We start from the raw sequence: 20,693 nt of genomic DNA, 5'->3' as shown, positions 1-20,693 counted from the left end.
TGCCCATGCCTATGTCCTGAATGGTATTGCCTAGGTTTTCTTCTAGGGTTTTTATGGCTTTAGGTCTAACATTTGAGTCTTTAATCCATCTTGAATTAATTTTTGTATAAGGTGTAAGGAAGGGATACAGTTTCAGCTTTCTACATATGACTAGCCAGTTTCCCCAGCATCATTTATTAAATAGGGGATCCTTTCCCCATTTCTTGTTTTTGTCAGGTTTGTCAAAGATCAGATGGTTGTAGATGTATGGTGTTATTTCTGAGTCCTCTGTTCTGTTCCATTGGTCTATATCGCTGTTTTGGTACCAGTACCATGCTGTTTTGGTTACTGTAGGATTACAGTATAGTTTGAAGTCAGGTAGCATGATGCCTCCAGCTTTGCTCTTTCTGCTTAGGATTGTCTTGGCAGTGCAGGCTCTTTTTTGGCATCATATGAACTTTAAATTAGTTTTTTCCAATTATGTGAAGAAAGTCATTGGTAGCTTGATGGGGATGGCATTGAATATATAAATTACTTTGGGCAGTATGGCCATTTTCACAATGTTGAGTCTTCCTATCCGTAAGCATGGAATACTCTTCCATTTGTTTGTGTCTTCTTTTATTTTGTTGAGCAGTGGTTTGTAGTTCTCCTTGAAGAGGTCCTTCACGTCTCTTGTAAGTTGGATTCCTAAGTATTTTATTCTCTTTGTAGCAATTGTGAATGGGAGTTCACTCATGATTTGGCTTACTGTTTGTCTGTTATTGGTGTATAGGAATGCTTATGATTTTTGCACGTTGATTTTGTATCCTGAGAATGCTGAAGTTGCTTATCAGCTTAAGGAGCTTTTGGGCTGAGATGATGGGGTTTTCTAAATATACAATCATGTCATCTGCAAACAGGGACAATTTAACTTCCTCTTTTCCTAATTGAATATGCTTTATTTCCTTCTCTTGTCTGATTGCCCTAGCCAGAACTTCCAACACTATGTTGACTAGGAGTGGTGAGAGAGAGTGCATCCTTGTCTTGTGCCAGTTTTCAAAGGGAATGCTTCCAGGTTTGCCCATTCGGTATGATACTGGCTGTGGGTTTGTCATAAATAGCTCTTATTATTTTGAGATACGTTCCATCAATACCTAGTTTATTAAGAGTTGTTAGCATGAAGGGCTGTTGAATTTTGTTGAAGGCCTTTTCTGCATCTATTGAGATGATCGTGTGGTTTTTGTCATTGGTTCTATTTATGTGATGGATTATGCTTATTGATTTGTGTATGTTGAACCAGCCTTGCATCTCAGGGATGAAGCCAACTGGATCCTGGTGGATTAGCTTTTTGATGTGCTGCTGGATTCAGTTTGCCAGTATTTTACTGAGGATTTTTGCATCGATGTTCACCAGATATGTTGGTCTAAAATTCTCTTTTTTTGTTGTGTTGTGTCTCTGCCAGGCTTTGGTATCAGGATGATGTTGGCCTCATAAAATGAGTTAGGAAGGATTCCTTCTTTTTCTATTGATTGGAATAGTTTCAGAAGGAATGGTACCAGCTCCTCTTTGTACTTCTGGTAGAATTTGGCTGTGAATCGTCTGGTCCTGGACTTTTTTTGGTTGGTAGGCTATTAATTATTGCCTCAATTTCAGAGCCTGTTATTGGTCTATTCAGAGATTCAACTTCTTCCTGGTTTAGTCTTGGGAGGGTGTATGTGTCCAGGAATTTATCCATTTCTTCTAGATTTTCCAGTTTATTTGCATAGAGGTGTTTATAGTATTCTCTGATGGTAGTTTGTATTTCTGTGGGATTGGTGGTGATATCCCCTTTATCATTTTTTATTGCATCTATTTGATTCTTCTCTCTTTTCTTCTTTATTAGTCTTGCTAGTGGTCTATCAATTTTGTTGATCTTTTCAAAAAACCAGCTCCTGGATTCATTGATTTTTTGAAGGGTTTTTTGTGTCTCTATCTCTTTCAGTTCTACTCTGATCTTAGTTATTTCTTGCCTTTGCTAGCTTTTGAATGTGTTTGCTCTTGCTTCTCTAGTTCTTTTAATTGTGATGTTGGGGTAATGATTTTAGATCTTTCCTGCTTTCTCTTGTGGGCAGTTAGTGCTATAAATTTCCCTCTACACACTGCTTTTAATGTGTCCCAGAGATTCTGGTATATTGTGTCTTTCTTCTCACTGGTTTCAAAGAACATTTTTATTTCTGCCTTCATTTCATTATGTACCCAGTAGTCATTCAGGAGCAAGCTGTTCAGTTTCCATGTATTGTGCAGTTTTGAGTGAGTTTCTTAACCCTGAGTTCTAATTTGATTGCAGTGTGGTCTGAGAGACAGTTTGTTGTGATTTCTGTTCTTTTATATTTGCTGAGGAGTGCTTTACTTCCAATTATGGGGTCAATTTTAGAAGAAGTGCGATGTGGTGCTGAATAGAATGTATATTCTGTTGACTTGGGGTGGAGAGTTCTATAGATGTCTATCAGGTCTGCTTGTTGCAGAGCTGAATTCAGGTCCTGGATATCCTTGTTAACCTTCTGTCTCGTTGATCTGTCTAATATTGACAGTGGGGTGTTAAAGTCTCCCATTATTGTTGTGTGGGAATCTAAGTCTCTTTGTAGGTCTCTAAGGACTTGCTTTATGAATCTGGTCCTCCTGTTTTGGGTGCATATATATTTAGGATAGTTAGCTCTTCTTGTGGAATTGATCCCTTTATCATTATGTAATGGCCTTCTTTGTCTCTTTTTGATCTTTGTTGGTTTAAAGTCTGTTTTATCAGTGACTAGGATTGCAACCCCTGCTTTTTTTTGCTTTCCATTTGCTGGGTAGATCTTCCTCTATCCCTTTATTTTGAGCCTATGTGCATCTTTGTAGGTGAGATGGGTCTCCTGAATACAGCACACTGCTGGGTCTTGACTCTTTATCCGGTTTGCCAGTCTGTGTCTTTTAATTGGGGCATTTAGCCCATTTACATTTAAGGTTAATATTGTTATGTGTGAATTTGATCCTGTCATTATGATGTTTACTGGTTATTTTGCCCATTAATTGATGCAGTTTCTTCATAGCATCGATGGTCTTTACAATTTGGCATGTTTTTGCAGTGGCTGGTACCGGTTACTTCTTTCCACATTTAGTGCTTCCTTCAGGAGCTCTTGTAAGGCAGGCCTGGTGGTGACAAATTCTCTCAGCATTTGCTTGTCTGTAAAGGATTTTATTTCTCCTTCACGTATGAAGCTTAGTTTGACTGGATATGAAATTCTGGGTTGAAAATTCTTTTCCTTAAGAATGTTGAATATTGGCCCCCACTCTCTTCTGGCTTGTGGGGTTTCTGCTGAGAGATCTGCTGTTAGTCTGATGGGCTTCCCTTTGTGGGTAACTCGACCTTTCTCTCTGGCTGTCCTTAACACTTTTCCCTTCATTTCAACCTTGGTAAATCTGATAATTATGTATCTTGGAGTATCCTCAAAGATACTTCTCGAGGAGTATCTTTGTGGTGTTCTCTATATTTCCTGAATTTGAATGTTGGCCTGCTTTGCTAGGTTGGGGAAGTTCTCCTGGATAATATCCTGAAGAGTGTTTTCCAACTTGGTTCCATTCTCCTCATCACTTTCAGGTACACCAATCAAACGTAGATTTGGTCTTTTCACATAGTCCCATATTTCTTGGAGGCTTTATTTGTTTCTTTTTACTCTTTTTTCTATAACCTTGTCTTCTTGCTTTATTTCATTAATTTGATCTTCAATCACTGATACCCTTTCTTCCACTTGATCGAATTGGCTATTGAAGCCTGTGCATGTGTCACAAAGTTCTCATGCCATGGTTTTCAGCTCCATCAGGTCATTTACAGTCTTCTCTACACTGTTTATTCTAGTTAGCCATTCGTCTAATCTTTTTTTGAGGTTTTTAGCTTCCTTGTGATGGGTTTGAACAGCCTCCTTTAGCTCAGAGAAGTTTGTTATTACTGGCCTACTTCTGTCAACTCATCAAACTCATTCTCCATCCAGCTTTGTTCCACTGCTGGCGAGGAGCTGTGATCCTTTGGAGGAGAATAAGTGCTCTGATTTTTAGAATTTTCAGCTTTTCTGTTCTGGTTTTTCCCCATCTTTGTGATTTTATCTACCTTTGGTCTTTGATGTTGGTGACCTACAGATGGGGTTTTGGTGTAGATGACCTTTTTGTTGATGTTGATGCTATTCCTTTCTGTTTGTTAGTTTTCCTTCTAAGAGTCACGTCCCTCAGCTGCAGGTCTGTTGGCATTTGCTGGAGTTCCACTCCAGACCCTGTTTGCCTGGCTATCACCAGCATAGACTGCAGAACAGCAAATATTGCTGTCTGATCCTTCCTCTGGAAGCTTCATCCCAAAGGGGCACCCACCTATATAAGGTGTGTGTCAGCCCCTACTGGGAGGTGTCTCCCAGTTAGGCTACACGGGGGTCAGGGACTCACTTGAGGAGGCAGTCTGTCCGTTCTCAGAGCTCAAACACCTTGCTGGGAGAACCACTGCTCTCTTTAAAGCTGTCAGAAAAGGGACATTTAAGTCTGCAGAAGTTGTCTGCTGCCTTTTGTTCAGCTATGCCCTCCTGCAGAGGTGGAGTCTAGAGGCAGTAGACCTTGTTGAGCTGTGGTAGGCTCCAAGCACTTTGAGCTGCTTGGCCACTTTGTTTACCTACTTAAGCCTCAGCAATGGCAGACGCCCCTCCCCCAGCCAGGTTGCCACTTCACAGATTGATCTCAGACTGCTACCCTAGCAGTGAGCAAGGCTCTGTTGGCATGGGACCTGCTGAGCCAGGCACGGGAGAGAATCACCCTGTCTGCTGGTTGCTAAGACCCTGGGAAAAGCTCAGTATTTGGGCGGAAGTATCCTGTTTTTCCAGGTACATTCTATCACGGCTTCCCTTGGCTAAGAAAGAGAAATCCCCCCAATTCCTTGCACTTCCCAGGTGAGGCGACACCCGCCCTGCTTCAGCTCACCCTCCGTGGGCTACACCCACTGTCCAACCAGCCCCAGTGAGATGAACCAGGTACTGCAGTTGGAAATGCAGAAATCACCTGTCTTCTGCGTCAATCACACTGGAAGTTGCAGACCACAGCTGTTCCTATTCGGCCACCTTGTCCTATCTTACCTTGCCTTTTTAAAAGGAATTTTATATCATCTACTTAATGAGGGAAAACTCATCTTTAGAGAAGAATGCCAATGAAGGAGTGATAATATTTGAAATTTACTAATTTGCAACTCCCAATGAACTAATTGATTCAGGCAAGGATCTTTAATAGTAAAAGATTATTGCAAAACAGGTTATCCACACAGTTACAAAGCATCACAGAACATGTCACTTCCTAATTGTAAAAAGTGCAAAGGAGAGATCTGGCAGTCACCACTTTAACCAAGTGATCGAACTTACAATTACTAATATGGGACAAGTTTGTATTATGTTCCTCCTGATGGGGTACAGAAGAAATTCATGAAATCATTTATGAAGTATTCTTGCCAAAAGGGCTTAACCTGAATCTAAGTAAGCTTTTACACAGGCCTAACCTGTGTAAAATAGGAGTTACAGGGAATCAAAGAAATATCAAATTACAAAGAAACCTGCAGAAGAATCTGAATTTGAGATATTCTATATAACAACTATTTTTTTTATTCCTCCAAAAGTCATTTTCATGGGGGGAGAAGGACTGGGGGAGCTGTCCCAGGTTAAAAGAGACTAAAAGGCCATAACGACCAAATACATGAACCTCAAAGGACTCTTAGCTTGAAAAATACAGCTAAAATTTTTAGAAACATTTAGGGAAAACCTGAATATGAGCATATATTAAATAACATGGATATTATATGATATTAAGGAACTAATATTAATTTTATTAGAAATGATAATGACATTGTGGTTATGCATAAGAAAATTCTTATTTTTAGGAGATGCTATTTAATTATTTATTTATTTATTTATTTTGAAGCAGGGTCTCACTTTTTCACCCAGGCTGGAGTACAGTGGCACAAACATGACTCACTCCAGCCTCAACCTCCTGGGCTCAAGCAATCCTTCTACCTCAGTCTCCCAAGTAGCTGGGACTACAGGTGCATGTCAGCACACCTGGCTAATTTTTGTATTTTTTGTAGAGATAGGGTTTCACCATGTTGCCTAGACTGGTCTCAAACTCCTGGGCTGAAACAATCTGTCTGAATCAGCCTTCCAAGGTGCTGGGATTACAGGCATCAGCCACTGCATCTGGCCTACAGAAGATGTATATTTAGGTGTTAATGTTTAGGTGTGACGTGAAATGACTTCAACAACTTTCAAAATATATGTGTGTGTGTGTGTATGGAAAGATAAAGCAAATATGGCAAAATAGTAACAATTGTTGAATCTACATTGAAGAGACTGTAGAGATATTTATTTTACTGTTCTTTCAAATTTTCTAGATGTTTCGTGTTAAACAATTTAGAAAAGAATTTATGCCTCTACCCCCTCTTCTTGTTTTGTGCCTCTGGCACTCCTTTCTATTCCCATGGTCACTCTCTACCTACCACTCTTCATTGCCTCTTACCTGAACCTTTGTGGTGGCCTCCTATGTTTCTGTCTTCAGTCTAAATGCCTCCAAGTCATCTATCCAAGGCAGCTTCCTAAAAATCAGTTGTCATCATTTCTCTACCTTGCTTCACTCTATCAGTAGTCATTCCCTTCCTCATCACCCACATGGTAAAGTCTGAATAAGCTTAGCAAGCAAGGCCATTCACTCTTTTGCTTCAAGCTACAATGACATCACATCCTTGTTCAAGGTGTTCTCCTACCACCTCATAGCCTAAGCTCTACCTGGGTCACAAACTCAAATGCCCGCATAGAGGGCTGGGAATAAAAGACTTTAGGGTGTGGGTCTACGGTGAACTGGGGATCGGGAGCCCTGTCTGAAGGGGGCAGCTCTTACTTGGGACCAGGTGAGTGTTACTATGAGAGGATGTGGGCCGAGTGTTGTGAAATCTTTGTTTCCATTAAGTCAGAAATAAAGATGTGTATACTAATACTGCCCTATTTTAAATGCTAATAGGTAATTTATTTTTTTAAAAAAACTGCTGCAGAATGAAAAAATTGTGAACTGCAGAGTATGATTCTGTGATAACCCATGGGACTGAGTGCTCACTCTTTCACACTGACCTCTGTCATTCTTCCTTCTCTATCCATGGTGGGAAGACTTTCTGCATCCTTTTCCTGGTGAAATCTGGTGAATACTTCAAAACCCAGCAGGCAAGGCCATCCATGTTGCCCTGTTAGGCCCAGGCAGACCGAGGAGCTCTCTCTTTAGTGCACCCCAGCCCTTCATTTGTACAACCTTCCTTCTAGAACTTATCATGGAATTACATATCTGGTTGTTTGTCTTCTCCCACTGGATTCTGAATCCTCATGATTAATAGCCACACTTTATACATCTTTTGTCTCCTCTGAGCTGCTCACAGTGTCTGGTATAAAGTCAGCATCCAATGAACATCTGCTGGTTAAGTTGCAGGCTGTTAAAGGTAATGCTATAGAAGAATTTAGGACATGGCTTCTATGACATCCAGTTTAAAATGTACTAAAAATGTCTATAAATCAATTAAAGAAAATTTTCTATTATTATAATATTCCAAGTAAGGTTCTCTTTTGAGATCATTTGTCTACTGTAGGAAGTCAGTTAAACAAGTTTAATTTAAAAAAAACAAAAAATTCTCAAATCAGGATTCTTTCTGACCCTTTAATCTCAGATAATGATAATAGAGTATTATTTCAAGTATTTCCCTTCTAGCACAATCTTGGTCAAGATCTGGCCAAGGATATAGACAGGTTCAGTAAACCACAAGTGCTCTAAACCTGCTTGAACCTATGTAAGAACTGAGCAGTGGTGTGTACACTGGATCAAATCACCTTCTCTCCTTGGGACATCAATTCCTATCAGTGCTGTATGCACCTGGTTCTCCTATTCTTGTCTCTTTCATGAAATACTTTGCCCTCTTAGCAGGTCTTCCAAAATTCAGCCCAAAACTTACTTCTTCCTAGAAGTGTCTACTATCACCTGCCTTGATTGTTTTGCTGTATTATATTCTCCATTTATCTGTGTTTCTTTTTTGTTAGGTATGACCTACTCTGGTGTGAGACATATAATAAGAATAATTATGATATTAAGAAAAAGATAATATGGTAATAATAATATTTGGCTTTGGGAGGCAAAGGCAGGTGGATCACCTGAGGTTAGGAGTTTGAGACCAGCCTGACCAGCATGGTGAAACTTTGTCTCTACTAAAAAAAAAAAAAAAAAATCAGCTGGGCGTGGTGGTGTGTGCCTATAATCTCAGCTACTTGGGAGGCTGAGACAGGAGAATTGCTTTAATCCAGGAGGCAGAGGTTGCAGTGAGCTGAGATCACGCCATTGCACTCCAGCCTGGGCAACAAGAGTGAAACTCCGTCTCAAAATTAAAAATAAAAAAAGAATCATTGAGGGCCATTGTTAAAAGAAATAGCTTACCAGACCCCTCCCTGGAAATTCTGATTCAGTGGGTCTGGCATGGGGTAGGGAATGAGAATAAGTATTTGTATTTTTAACGAGTGCCACAGATAGTTCTTATCATCAGGCAACCCTGGGAAACACTGCCATCATCCTTATAAGCCTGGTTTTGGGAGCAGACTAGTCAAGGTTTGAGGATGGGTTCTCATGCTTTTTAGCGTATGTAACAGTGGGCAAGTCACCATGTCCTAAGCTGTGATTTTTTCATTTAGAAGATGGGGATGATAATCACTGTCTCAGTGTTGTTCTGGCGACTAAATGACTCATTTAGAGCATGAGCACTTAGAATGTCTGGAACATTCTATCAAGTGCTCAGCAAATATGTGACAATCATATTCATATTTTGCTTGTAGTTTGCTTGGTTATGTTACTGTGATTCAAAATCTGAATGATGGTTTCCTTGGTTCTTCTGTAGCACTATGGTGATTCAGAAGAGTGACCCAGGAGATTTTATCATAGCCAAAGACTATTGTTGAGAGCCTGCTCATCTCTGCCAACTTTTTATTGCCTTAATAAGTTATCACCCTTTGTTCTCTTTAATTTTACCTGTCATCTCCATTGAATTACAGAAAGGTCTTTGAGGCCAGTGACCCTGTCATCTAGTTTTGTTATGCAGTAGATCCAGTATCCTTTAGAGTGGGCTATCAACAGAGGGCATGATCTAATAAAACACACATTTATTTCATGGAGTTATAGAGCTATCATCTCTTACTTAGGTTATGACAGCTCCTAATGGGTCTTGGAGTCTTGAGGTCTTATGCTCTTGCTTTCCTACAATGCAGCCTACACTGCAGCCAAAATGATCTTTGAGCAATATCATCACAGCATGCCATCCTATTTGAAACCTTCCAGTGTTTTCCCTGTATTTATAATAAAATCCGAACTCTTTATTGTGGACTTGTAAGCTCTACCTGATCTGGGCTAGTCTGTCTGTCTGACGGCATCCCCTGTGATTCACCTCCTGGATCGTTACATTCCAGCAACACTGAAGTTCTCCCTCCCTAGACTGCCCTTTCCCTCCATCATCACCTGCCACTTAGCCCAGATGTCACCTCAGAGATCTTCCCCCACCTCCATATCTCATGTTTTCCTGCCATTATTTCCTATCCCATCTTCCTGCTTTATTTTCTTCTCATCACTTACCACTGTCCAATATTGTACTTATCAGTAAGTGATGTTAGTTTATGTGTTTATTGGAAGCTCCATTATAGCAGGCATCCTGTCTGTCTTGTATTCCAAGTACTGGGAACAGAACCTAGTACCTTCATGGGCTTGGTATACATATATATCAAATTGATAAATGGGCTTTAAAGAACATCAGCCAGGCGCAGTGACTCACACCTGTAATCTCAGCACTTTGGGAGGCTGAGATGGGTGGATCACCTGAGGTCAGGAGTTCGAGACCAGCCTGGCCAACATAGTGAAAACCGGTTTCTACTAAAAATACAAAAAATTAGCCTGGTGGGGTGTACCTGTAATCTCAGCAACTCGGGAGGCTGAGGCAGGAGCATCACTTGAACCCAGGAGGCAGAGGTTGCAGTGAGCTGAGATCACGCCATTGCACTCCAGCTTGGACAACAAGAGTGAAACTCCATTTCAAACAAACAAACAAAAAGATAAAGGGCACCTATATAGTCTAATATATCTCAACTTTTTTAAAGCAAGGAACTCTTATCAAACAAAATGTTTGTTTTTAAATTCTTAATTTGGTTGGTTGGTTGGTTTTTTTTTTTTTTTTAACTTCTTTCTTGACAATTAATAGGATTCCATACACATAAAAAGTTCTTAGTAAACACTTAACAATTTACTGAGTGCTTGTTCGATGACATCCACCACCAGGGGGACATCAATCCACTAACTGGTAGCTGTGGATAGTGAGAAAATCTGGCTGAAGGAGAAGCAGATCTGACCCCAGGGGACAAAGGCAGGCAGAGGCACCTAGTGTTCTGGTAGTGTGGCTCCTCCAGGGCTTCCCCATGGCTCTGCAGACAGAGGTGGTAGGAGGCAGGAGAGGCAGAGTTATCTCTGGAGAACCCAAAAGAGAAGCAGCAAGAGAGGACTCTAATGCAGGCCAAGCTGCAATGAGAAACTGCCTGGCCTGGAGCAGCCCTGTACCAGTGGCTGCAGCATTGCAGAAACAATGGCAGTGGTGGTGGTGGTGGTGGGGATAGGTGGAAGCAGCAGTGGTGGTGGTGCTGCAAGAAAAACTTCTTAGGGAGGTACTAACATGGGAAGCAGCCTCTCACCAGGCTCAAGCCAGAGGGACCTGAGAAGGGGGCAATGATGGCAGTGACAAGCAAGGGGCAGCAAGGAGGTCCTCAAAAGTGTCACATTTTCCCAGAAGAAAGGAAGGGATTCAAAGAACTGAAATCCCAGCAGTTGAGCATGTGTGATCTCAGTCAGAGCCATTGGTTTTGTTGTCATTTGGGTTGTGTTTACTTTTCAGTATCATTCTCAAGAATTAAGCAAGATAACATGTGCAAAGCATCTAGCAGAGTGTGTGGGGTGTAGTCAGCAAATGGTGTTTTCTCTCATTGTTGGGCAACCACCAGTAGCACCATATCAGAATTAAAGCTGAATACAAGAATACTGTGTTAAGCTCTGTGGAAGAAACAATGATAAATTAGACATTGTCCATGTCTTCAGAGAGTTTACAATATGGAAGTGACATGATCATTCAAAAAGCAGAAAGTGCAAAGTGCTGTCTGAAGCAGTGCCAATAAAGTGTTAAGTATGTTCATATATGTTCATATATACTTATACCTGGCATAAATTCCAGTGTGGGGGACTGGATAAGCTTTATGGAGAGACCTTGGGTCTTAAAGAATGGATATAATTTAGGCACAGGAAGCATGGGTAAAGGATAAAGAGGAAGAGAAGATAGTGAAGGAATAATAAGAAATTTAGGAGGAAAATCAAGATTAGAGTAGTAAAAATAAGGAAGAATTCCAAGCAGGAGATGATGAGCAAAAGTATCCAGTGTGAAGGACTTCTGCTTCTGGCTTTGATAAAGTTACTAGTACCAGCTCTCTTACTATAAATAGCTGTAAAACTGGACAAAATATATGGAGCAACTGTTTTCAGACACTGGAATTCAGGCAGTATTGAACTTTGATCCCTGGGGAAAGGGAAACACATGAGATGAACCCCTTGGTCACTTTGTCTTGTTTCCTGGAAGCACAGCAAAGTGGAGCCCAAGTTGATAACAGTTGCTTTACTGTTCTGAGGAGGCAGAGATCACAGTTCAGGGCTGTTGAGGTGGTTGGAATTTGTAGGTCAGGGTAATGAAGAGAAAGCTGCACAGAGAAACAGGTCCAGAAATCTGCATGTGGGTACTGTAAAGTCTTTGGACAAATGCTAAGCTTCTCACTTTCTGGGTGAGAGTCTACAAAGTCTGGTGGCAAATAGCTACTGGGGAGCTGTAAGCTGGATGGAGATTCCAGAAGGTGCACAGAACTGGAGATGCAGATGTTCCGAGTGGAGATGTCCTCAGTGATTCCCTGGGGTTTTCAGTGAAGAACCCAGAAAGGCCAGGCAGTAGGAGCAGGGCTACCTAGCCCTGGACTCAAGGCTATACTACATCCAAATAAAGTTTAAAAACAGTTTGTAAAAATTAAGCTTATCCACTAGTAAATTAACGTAACAAAACTTAACGCTCTTTAAATCCAGACCTGATAATGTAGTATTTAATGTCTAGCATAAAATTCAAAAATTACTAGATATGTGAAGAGGCATGACCACAATAGATTTTTTTAAGTCAATAGAAACATACTCAGAGATAGCAGATATGTTAAAATTAGCAAGCAAAGGCTTTAAAACAACTCTCATAAATATGTTTAAAATTTTAAAGAAAATATGGACTCCAATAAACAGAAATTCTCACTAGAAAAGTGGAAATTATAAAAGAAAACCAGCTAGAAATTCTAGAACTGAAAACATGTAATACCTAAAATGAGAAAAAAAAAAATCACTAAATGAGCTTAACAGCAAAATAGATTCCATAGAAGAAAAAAAAATAGTGACATTGAAGACATGGCAATATAAACGATATCAACTGAAGCACATAGAGATAAAAGCACTGAAAAAAATGAACAGAGCCTCACTGACTTGTGGAATAGTATGAGGTGGCCTAACATCTGTGAAACTGGAGTTCCAGAAAAAGATGAACGAGAAATTGGGGAAGAAAATACATTTGAAGAAGTGGTAGCTGAAAAAATTCCCAATTTGGTGAAAAATATTAACCCATAAAGTAAGAATCTGAATAAACACCCTGCAGGACAAAAAACAAAGAAAACCACTCCTGGGTACATTATAACCAAGTTTATGAAAGCCGAGGATCAAAGAAAAAAGTCTTAATAGCAGTACAAGGAAAAGACCCATTCTGCGCAAGACCCAGGGGAACAATAATGCTGATTTATCAATAGGCCAAAAGAGAATTGAATAACACCTTTAAGGTGCTAAAAGAAATAAAACCTGTCAACCTGGGATGAGAAACCTAGTGAAAGATAAAGATCCCTTAAAAAATGAAAGAAAGGAAAAAAGAGAAAATGGGAAGGGAAGGGAAGAAGGGAGAGAGAAAGGAAAAGAGGAGAGAAGGAAGGAAGGAGGGAGAAAGCAAGAAAGAAAGAAAGAAGGAAAGAAAGAAAGAGAGAAAGAAAGAGAAAAGAAAAAGAAAGAATGAAAGAAAGAGAGAGAGAAAGAAAAAGAAAGAAAGAAAGAAAAAGAAAAGAAAAGAGAGAGAAAGAAAGGAGAAGGGGAAGAAGAAAAACACTGCCAAGCAAAAACCGAATGTGTCAATGGTACACATATACTATAAGAAATATTAAAGGAAGTTCTTCAGGCTAAAGGAAATGATACCAGATAGAAACTCAGATCAACATAAAAAAATGTCTAGTGCTAGAAGTGGTAAATATGTCGGTAAATAGAAATTACTTTTTTCCTTGCCTGTTATTGAATAAGTAAAACTTAATTATAAAGCTGAGTTTTTGGTAGACATTGCAGTAGTCTGGGAGTCAGGAAATCTGGGATCTGGTCCACTTCTGTAACCTTAGGTAAGTGGCTTAATCAATACTTGATATTCCTCTCTAATTGGTAACAATTCAAGAAGTTTCTTTCTTTTTTTTTTTTTTTTTTTTTTTTTTTTTTGTATTTTTAGTAGAGATGGAGTTTCAACATATTGGCCAGGCTGGTCTTGAACTCCTGACCTTGTGATCCGCCCACCTTGGCCTCCCAAAGTGCTGGGATTATAGGCGTGAGCCACTGCAACTGGCCTCAAGAAGTTTCTTTTTATCGTTGCTGAATACCTCAAAAGGGCAATCTACTTATTATTTCTTAAATTTAATGTATATATGAATTACCTAGGGATCTTGTTAAATTCAAGATACATTAATAAAGTTATTGTGGTATAGTAAAAAGACAGACAAGTAGATCAATGAAATTAAAAATATATATATATTCTTTTTTATCCCTTTTACTTCTAACTTATTGTTTATACTTATGCTTTATACATAAAGCATCTCTCTTATAAACTGTATAGCATTAGTTCTTGCTTTTTTATTCTGTTTGATAATCTCTGCCTGTTAATTGGAGTGTTTTGTTCACTTTACACTTAATAAAATTTTTGATGTTGAGGTTACAGCTACCATTATGCTATATTTTCTTCCATCTATTTGTTTTGCTTTGTCTCTTTTTTGTTGTTGTTCCTTTGTTTCTCCTTTTCTTCCTTCTTTTGATTTGTTGAGAATTTTTAAATTATTTTTATTTTTATTTAATTTTATCTTATTTTGAGACAGGGTCTCACTTTGTTGCCCAGGCTGGAAGGCAGCGGCGTGACCTCTGCTCACTGCAACCTTCACCTCTTGGGTTCAAGCAATTCTCCCACCTTAGCTTCCCAAGTAACTGGCACTACAGGCATACACCACTACCTCCGGCTAATTTTTGCATTTTTTGGTAGAGACAGAGTTTCACCACGTTGACCAGGCTAGTTTCGAACTCCTGACCTCAAATGATCTGCCCACCCAGCCTCCCAAAGTGCTGGGATTATAGGCATAAGCCACCACACCGGGCTCGAGAATTTTTTAATATTTTGTTTTATTTCCTCTATTGGATTGAAAACTATATGTTGTTGTTTTATTTTGGGTGATCTAGGGACTGAAATATGCATCCTGAGCTTAGCAGAATCTACTATGATTTCACATCACTACATGTGTAGTATAAAAAACCTACAAAGCAAATTTTCTGTTTTCCAATATGTTCTTTGCACTGTTGTCATACTTCTACATAAGTTAAGAGCTCCATGGTAAGTTTTATTATTTTTGCTTTAAATAATCAATTGTCTTTAAAAGAAATGAAATAAAGGTTGACATTAGAGCAATTCTAGAAAACTTCCTAGGTTTACTCTGATTACTGTATTTTCCAAATGTCATATGTGAAGTCCTTTACAGGCCCTACCTACTGGGTTGGATGAAGCAATCCTTGAGGGAAGTCACCGCTATAGTCCTGTTGGCTATCCCTCAGAATCTCTTCAAAATTCACCCTGGAGAAGGAGAAGAGAAAGATGCTTAGAGAGGAAGGGAAATACTGGCAAGGGGATGGGGAGAATGAAACCACTTTAAGACTGTATTTTAAAGGCTCGTTAAGCTTCACTTTTAATGCAGTATAATTTGAAGAGATATATTTTCTTTTGAAGGCAAGTTTTAAGACACTAGGCGGTTAGTTCACCCAGAGAGATGCTGGTAATTATATTTGAATTGTCAGTAATTCTAGTTCCATCACCAGAAAGCAAAATGCAAGTAGTAAAAGATGACTCTTTACTTGAAATCTGGGGGGGGGGAAGAAAGAACTTTGCTTTTCTCAAGGTCATCTGGTATTCAAAGAAAATGTGTCATTGATGATTTCATAATATATAACATGAGAAATTGCATTAGTATAATTATGTTATGTTTTATCATCTTATTTTTTATGTAGAGAACAGATTGCCTTAAATCTGCAAGTATCATATTTGAGTTAAAATTGCATTCAACATACCATAAATATATACTTCCTAATCATTTAAATGTTTGCAATCATTGTGTATCTCAGTTAAAATATATGTTCACATTATACTTTAAATTTCTATTTCCTTTGGACATTATTGTATTTTGCAAGAACAGAAAGATTATCTAAAAATTTTCTGTAGTGATAATGGAAACCATGTTAACATCTGAATCATGTTCAATGTGAAAAAGAGAATTTGGGCCAATTTAACAGTTAGTACCCTTTCTTGGCAGAGAATGATAGAGCACTGCTGTAAAAAAGACTGCATTCTTTTCTTTTTAAATCTGCAAAGTGTTACTAAGTACCATAGTCCCTCGCCTTTGGAAATACCATGACTTTTTGGGTCACCAGCTGTGTTTTATATACCAATGGAGAGTACAACTCATGGCCATTTCTTGCATTCTTAGTGCTATTCGTGGCTGTTTCTTTACCTCATGAGCTGTATGACACCTTTTATTTAAAGAAGTCCTCATGTTTGTGATCACTGTGGATCAGGTTATCAGGTCCATGGCTGGCCTTCCAGTTGTTCATCAGTCCGAGCTCACGAAAAGCAGACACAATTGGCAGAGTCATTGTGCTGTTCTGTTAGATTAAGTCATCCTGGTGGTATCCAAAAAATTTCTGGTGTAAGAATTATTTTTTTCTGTTTTGAATTAATGAAGCAGAAACACAAACTGTGAACATTGTCTGTAAATAGCCTTTGTTCTTTTATGCAAAATGTCCTTGATGTTAAGGCCTGTAAGAAAATAGTATGTGTTATATTAGTTTTATAATATTAGTGTTCATGCAGAATGATGGTGGGAAAACCAGCTAGGTTTTATTTCCTACTGGTTATTATTGGTTGATGAATTCCTGTGAAGGTTTATGGCATTAGGTTAAATCATATGAAGTTGCTATCTGTGTAGACAATTTCATATGACTCAACCTAACAGGAAACAAAGCAGCTTCAGTTCTAGGATACAAGATATAATTCAATTAATTCGCTCTACATCATTGTGAGTCTGCTGCAAATATCTTAAATTAATACATATAACTTAAAAATTGGAACTGGAAAGGCAAGATTTGTTTTCCTTTTATTCTTGCTTTGCTTTTACTCTGTGTCATTGCTCTCTTGCTTTCAAGGAAAATACAGACTCTATATATAGAACATCTCCCGACATATGCCATTCTGGAGGTCTTGAGGGGTAAACAAGTAAGAACACAAATATTACTTACTTAGTTGTGGGTTAAAGTCATCTTTCTATTATTCTAACAATAACTTAAACTTGCAGCTCTTCCTTAGTGAATTTTCACGAATTCTCTTCTCTCTAGAGAAGACTATTTCATCACAGAAATATATTAGAGGTATTAAAATGCCTTTCCCCTCTCTCTTCTTCCATATTTCTCCATTTGCAGTTTTATCTGTATGGAAAAGGAGCTCTGGTTGCTTTGGCCAAGACTTTTCAGTAGGAAATGCTTCAAAATACAAAGCAAGAGCTATTTTCAAGAAAGACCTTCTAAATTTATATTAGGTAAGTTAAATTTCAGATGTCCTCCTTTACAGCTAAAAGTAAACACATTTGATTTAATTATATCAATCAAAATGTACTTGCGTTCAAGTGTTGTTATATGTCAATACTCCTGGATAGATTTAAATTACATTGACAGAAAACATCCATTTCCTCACATTTTCAAATACCAAGCAAGCAGCAGAACCTAGTCTTTAGCATGGTTGTATTTGAAAAAAATGTAATCCAGCCAAGGCTGATCTTGTTTTTCCTTTATTCTTTAAGCCAGAAGCAATTACTTTTCATTTCAGGATTAAGCATCTGTAACGTTGCCACTCGTCGCTGAGGCTCCTGGTTTCAGCATGTCTCCTTGGTTCCCAGCCAGCTCTGGGTGTTCAGGTAGCAGCTGTGGCTGGGAGTGTCTCTCCAGCCCACATTCCTTGGCCATGAATTTTGCAGCCCTGTTTATCTGATGAAGACCTCCCAGTAGTGAATTGCTCATGACATTGTCACACAAACCTTAATGAATGATATGGAAAGATACTCAATATTTTTCCTCCCGGAATGCCTACCAATCCTCGGTGTCCCAGCCCCTTCACTCCAGCTGATCACCACAAAGGTTTGGTACTGAGATCCAGTGAGACGTTTGTCCTGCAAAAACCACATTCTCACTGGATGCCTACAAGTCCTGTCTATGGGACTGTTACCCAAGCCTGTTTAGAGAATTTTCAACAATTACATCTGCCCATTTGCTGAGTCTCACTTCTCTGCACTAATTATTGACTTCAATTTATATTTTTAATGTACAATTGCTATCATCAACTTCAGTGCATGAAGACCTCTCTTCCTTCTCTTCAAACCCATGACTTTGCTTGGGATAACAGGGATGGCTTTATAGCATGGCTTTCTCACTATTTCATGTGTCTTCATTTTGCTTTCCCAAGTCAGATTGTAAATTCCTTGAGAAAGGAGGCCCTGAAAACTAGAAATACCTATACAGACAGATAGTTTAAAAAAAAAAAAATTGGACAGAAAGACATTTGTTGCTCTAAGAATCCAGAAAATTTGCCTTAACATGTTCAGAAGAGATCTTTGGCTACAATATACACTCCTCTCCTTTCCCCCGCCTGCCCTCTGCTGGAACTGCTAATGAGCAGTAAGATGGCAAAAGCAGGACATTGCATGGGAAATGTGGGAAAACAGGGGCTAGTCTGACTAGAAGGCGAGTTGAGTAACTGTGATTTGTGAGTCCACAATGGGGATCTTTGAAGTCCTTCATGATGTGCCTCTGTATGACTAGCAACCTCCTCACAAGACTCTGTGGTTCACTGTACACAGAGATATGATTCGGCCTGCCTGCCTGAGATAGACCAAGTGGCCTTGTGTGTTCTTTTCCTCCTCTGTGCTTGTTTCATCTGCAGAACCATCTGATGGATGGCAGACAGCTGAACCAGGTACTGCCCCTTCCCAAACACAAATGCCCTCCCCACTCACAATTCCCCAGAGCCTTCACCACCTTCATCTATGAAAGGCATTTACTAGGGTCTAGCAAGACTGCCAATTTGGTAATGCAAAGCAGGAGATAAGTGTGAAACTCTAGACTGGTTTTCTGTTTCAAAGGGCAGCAGGATGTGACAGCTGCTGAGGCAGCCCTTTGCCCTTGGAGAGGAGAAGCAAGAGTGTAATCACTAGATGACCTCTCCCTCCTGCTGTCTCCTGGGTGGTAGGGACAGTCTCTCTCCCAACCCCACTCTTGGTCAGGTGGCTACATATTATGAAAAAGAGGAGGAAAAACATGTTTTTGCTTTTAAAATTATTATTAAGAGAGAGTACTCTTTGGGGAAGCAGAATCCATTAGCTGAATTCATTTCAGTATCTATGGTTAATTAAGTTAGGCAGCCTTAATGCAATTTTATTATGTAGCCTTTAAGAGCTGTTCTGGTAAATGCCCATCCTATAAATACTAGCACTACTTTATATGTGTGATATCCTTTTTGGAAGGGTAAATCTGAATTATTATCCAGATATTAATCTGCACACAACCCCATCCAGACAATGCAAAGGTGCTTCCTCATATTTTGAACATTGTTCAATACATTTAGAAGGGGGAAAAACCGCTCAGATATGACTTTCTACAATTTTAAGTCAGTGGATAAGTCAGCCTGGTTGCATCCCAAAACATACTTTTGAACATCAATTTCACCTTACTCCTGACCAAGTAATTGATTTCTATATTTCATTCTGTAAATTAAACACTAGACTTTGAATTACTAGAAGAAATACACAGTTAGCCAATAAACCTTTCTTATAAAATGACAGTATTTTAATTTATTAGATGCATTAGCATGTATTCATGCCTAAGATTTCATCAATCAATTTTCCATTTTAAAAAGCGGTCTCTGGAAGCAACAGTGGAGAGATGCTGAGTTCCAAAAGCAATGTTGTGAAAGGCAGCAGGTCTAGCGTTCCAGGCACATGCTTAACTAAATTCTAGTCAATAACCATGTGGCTCCAAGTATAAACCCACAGTTTTTAAAGTATCTGCCTTCTGAACTGACTCTTTTGGAATGCCAAAATTTTAAAAAGAAAATATTTAAATTTCTCTATTTAAGAGGTGTGCTATGTTTGTTCAATATTGGAGCAACCTCTGATATTATTTTAAAATATTTATTTTGCCACTTTGACAGCCTTCTACACTGCTGTTGGGTTTTGATTTTGTTTACAGTACTAAATTTCAATAGTTGGCTTCAGATTAAATGCATATTCGTATGTTGTGGTGATTTTATTAATTAGTTGCTTTTGAAAAATCTTTTAAGCCGAAAGTCACTCCAAAATAGAAGCTCTAAGAATTACTACCACCAAGTTAAATTGAAGTCATGTATTCATTTCATTCAGTCATCAAAAATATATTTAACACACAGGACTTGACTAACTTATCCCTAAGCAAGGTAGGCATAGCACCTGGGGCCCACAATACTTTTAGAGGCCTATAAAAACAGTCTTTTAAATCAGAAGAAAAAAAAATTTTTTCTTTTAAAATCAGAAGAAAAAGATAAAATTTTAGGTCAAAGAAAGTATATATAATATTAATATATTCATTTTCATACCAGCATGATCATAAAATATAATTTTAAATTTTTTTTAATGAAGGAAGGGGCCCATGAAGGCAAAAGTTTCCAGGACCCATAAAATGATAATGCAACCCTTCATGACATATGCCAAGTTTTATCTATGCTAGATTCTAGGTGTAAGAAGATATGTAGGGCACAGTTTCTGTACCCAAAGCACTCATAGTCTAATGAAGAAAATGGACATAAAACAGGCAGTTCATAATGTGGTTGGTTCCCTTGAAACTGTTTGAAAGAGTAATTACAAGCTGAAAAGCACAAGGGTTTTACTACAAAATGCCATTTAACACATAGACTTGGCCTTATGTTTCTTTCAGTTAAACTTATACAAAAATTAGGTTTATATATATATATCTTAATGCTACATAGACAGTGTAAGTATACATGTTTGTTCATTTTAAACATTACTGATACTGCCATTCAGATCTGTAAGTCAGAATGTTCATTATTTTATAAGTACTGTCCATCAAAAGGACCACAAAGGAAGTTCCACGTGCTGGTATCAATGGTCCAATGAGGAAAATGAGAAGTGAGATCTAGTTCTCCCTAG

At 38.7% G+C, this 20,693-nt stretch overlaps 1 long non-coding RNA gene across 2 annotated transcripts in view; it reads left to right on the top strand.

Annotated features, from left to right (window-relative positions):
* The window catches only part of LOC101004954, a 113,322-nt gene that overhangs the window by 68,018 nt on the left and 24,611 nt on the right, over window positions 1-20,693 (top strand). The window contains exons 2-3 of one of the 2 annotated variants that reach the window (XR_002524380.2): window positions 16,924-17,039; window positions 17,327-19,784. This is a non-coding gene — a long non-coding RNA (uncharacterized LOC101004954). Of the gene's footprint in view, window positions 1-16,923; window positions 17,040-17,326; window positions 19,785-20,693 lie in introns of those variants that run through there. The other variant, XR_001891477.3, reaches the window with a different exon arrangement.

The sequence above is a fragment of the Papio anubis genome, chromosome 1 (assembly GCF_008728515.1).
Source record: "Papio anubis isolate 15944 chromosome 1, Panubis1.0, whole genome shotgun sequence".
NCBI classification, from domain to species: Eukaryota; Metazoa; Chordata; class Mammalia; order Primates; family Cercopithecidae; genus Papio; species Papio anubis.
The sequence above is the reverse complement of the archived record's forward strand: the minus strand, read 5'-3'. Positions and strand labels throughout refer to the sequence as shown.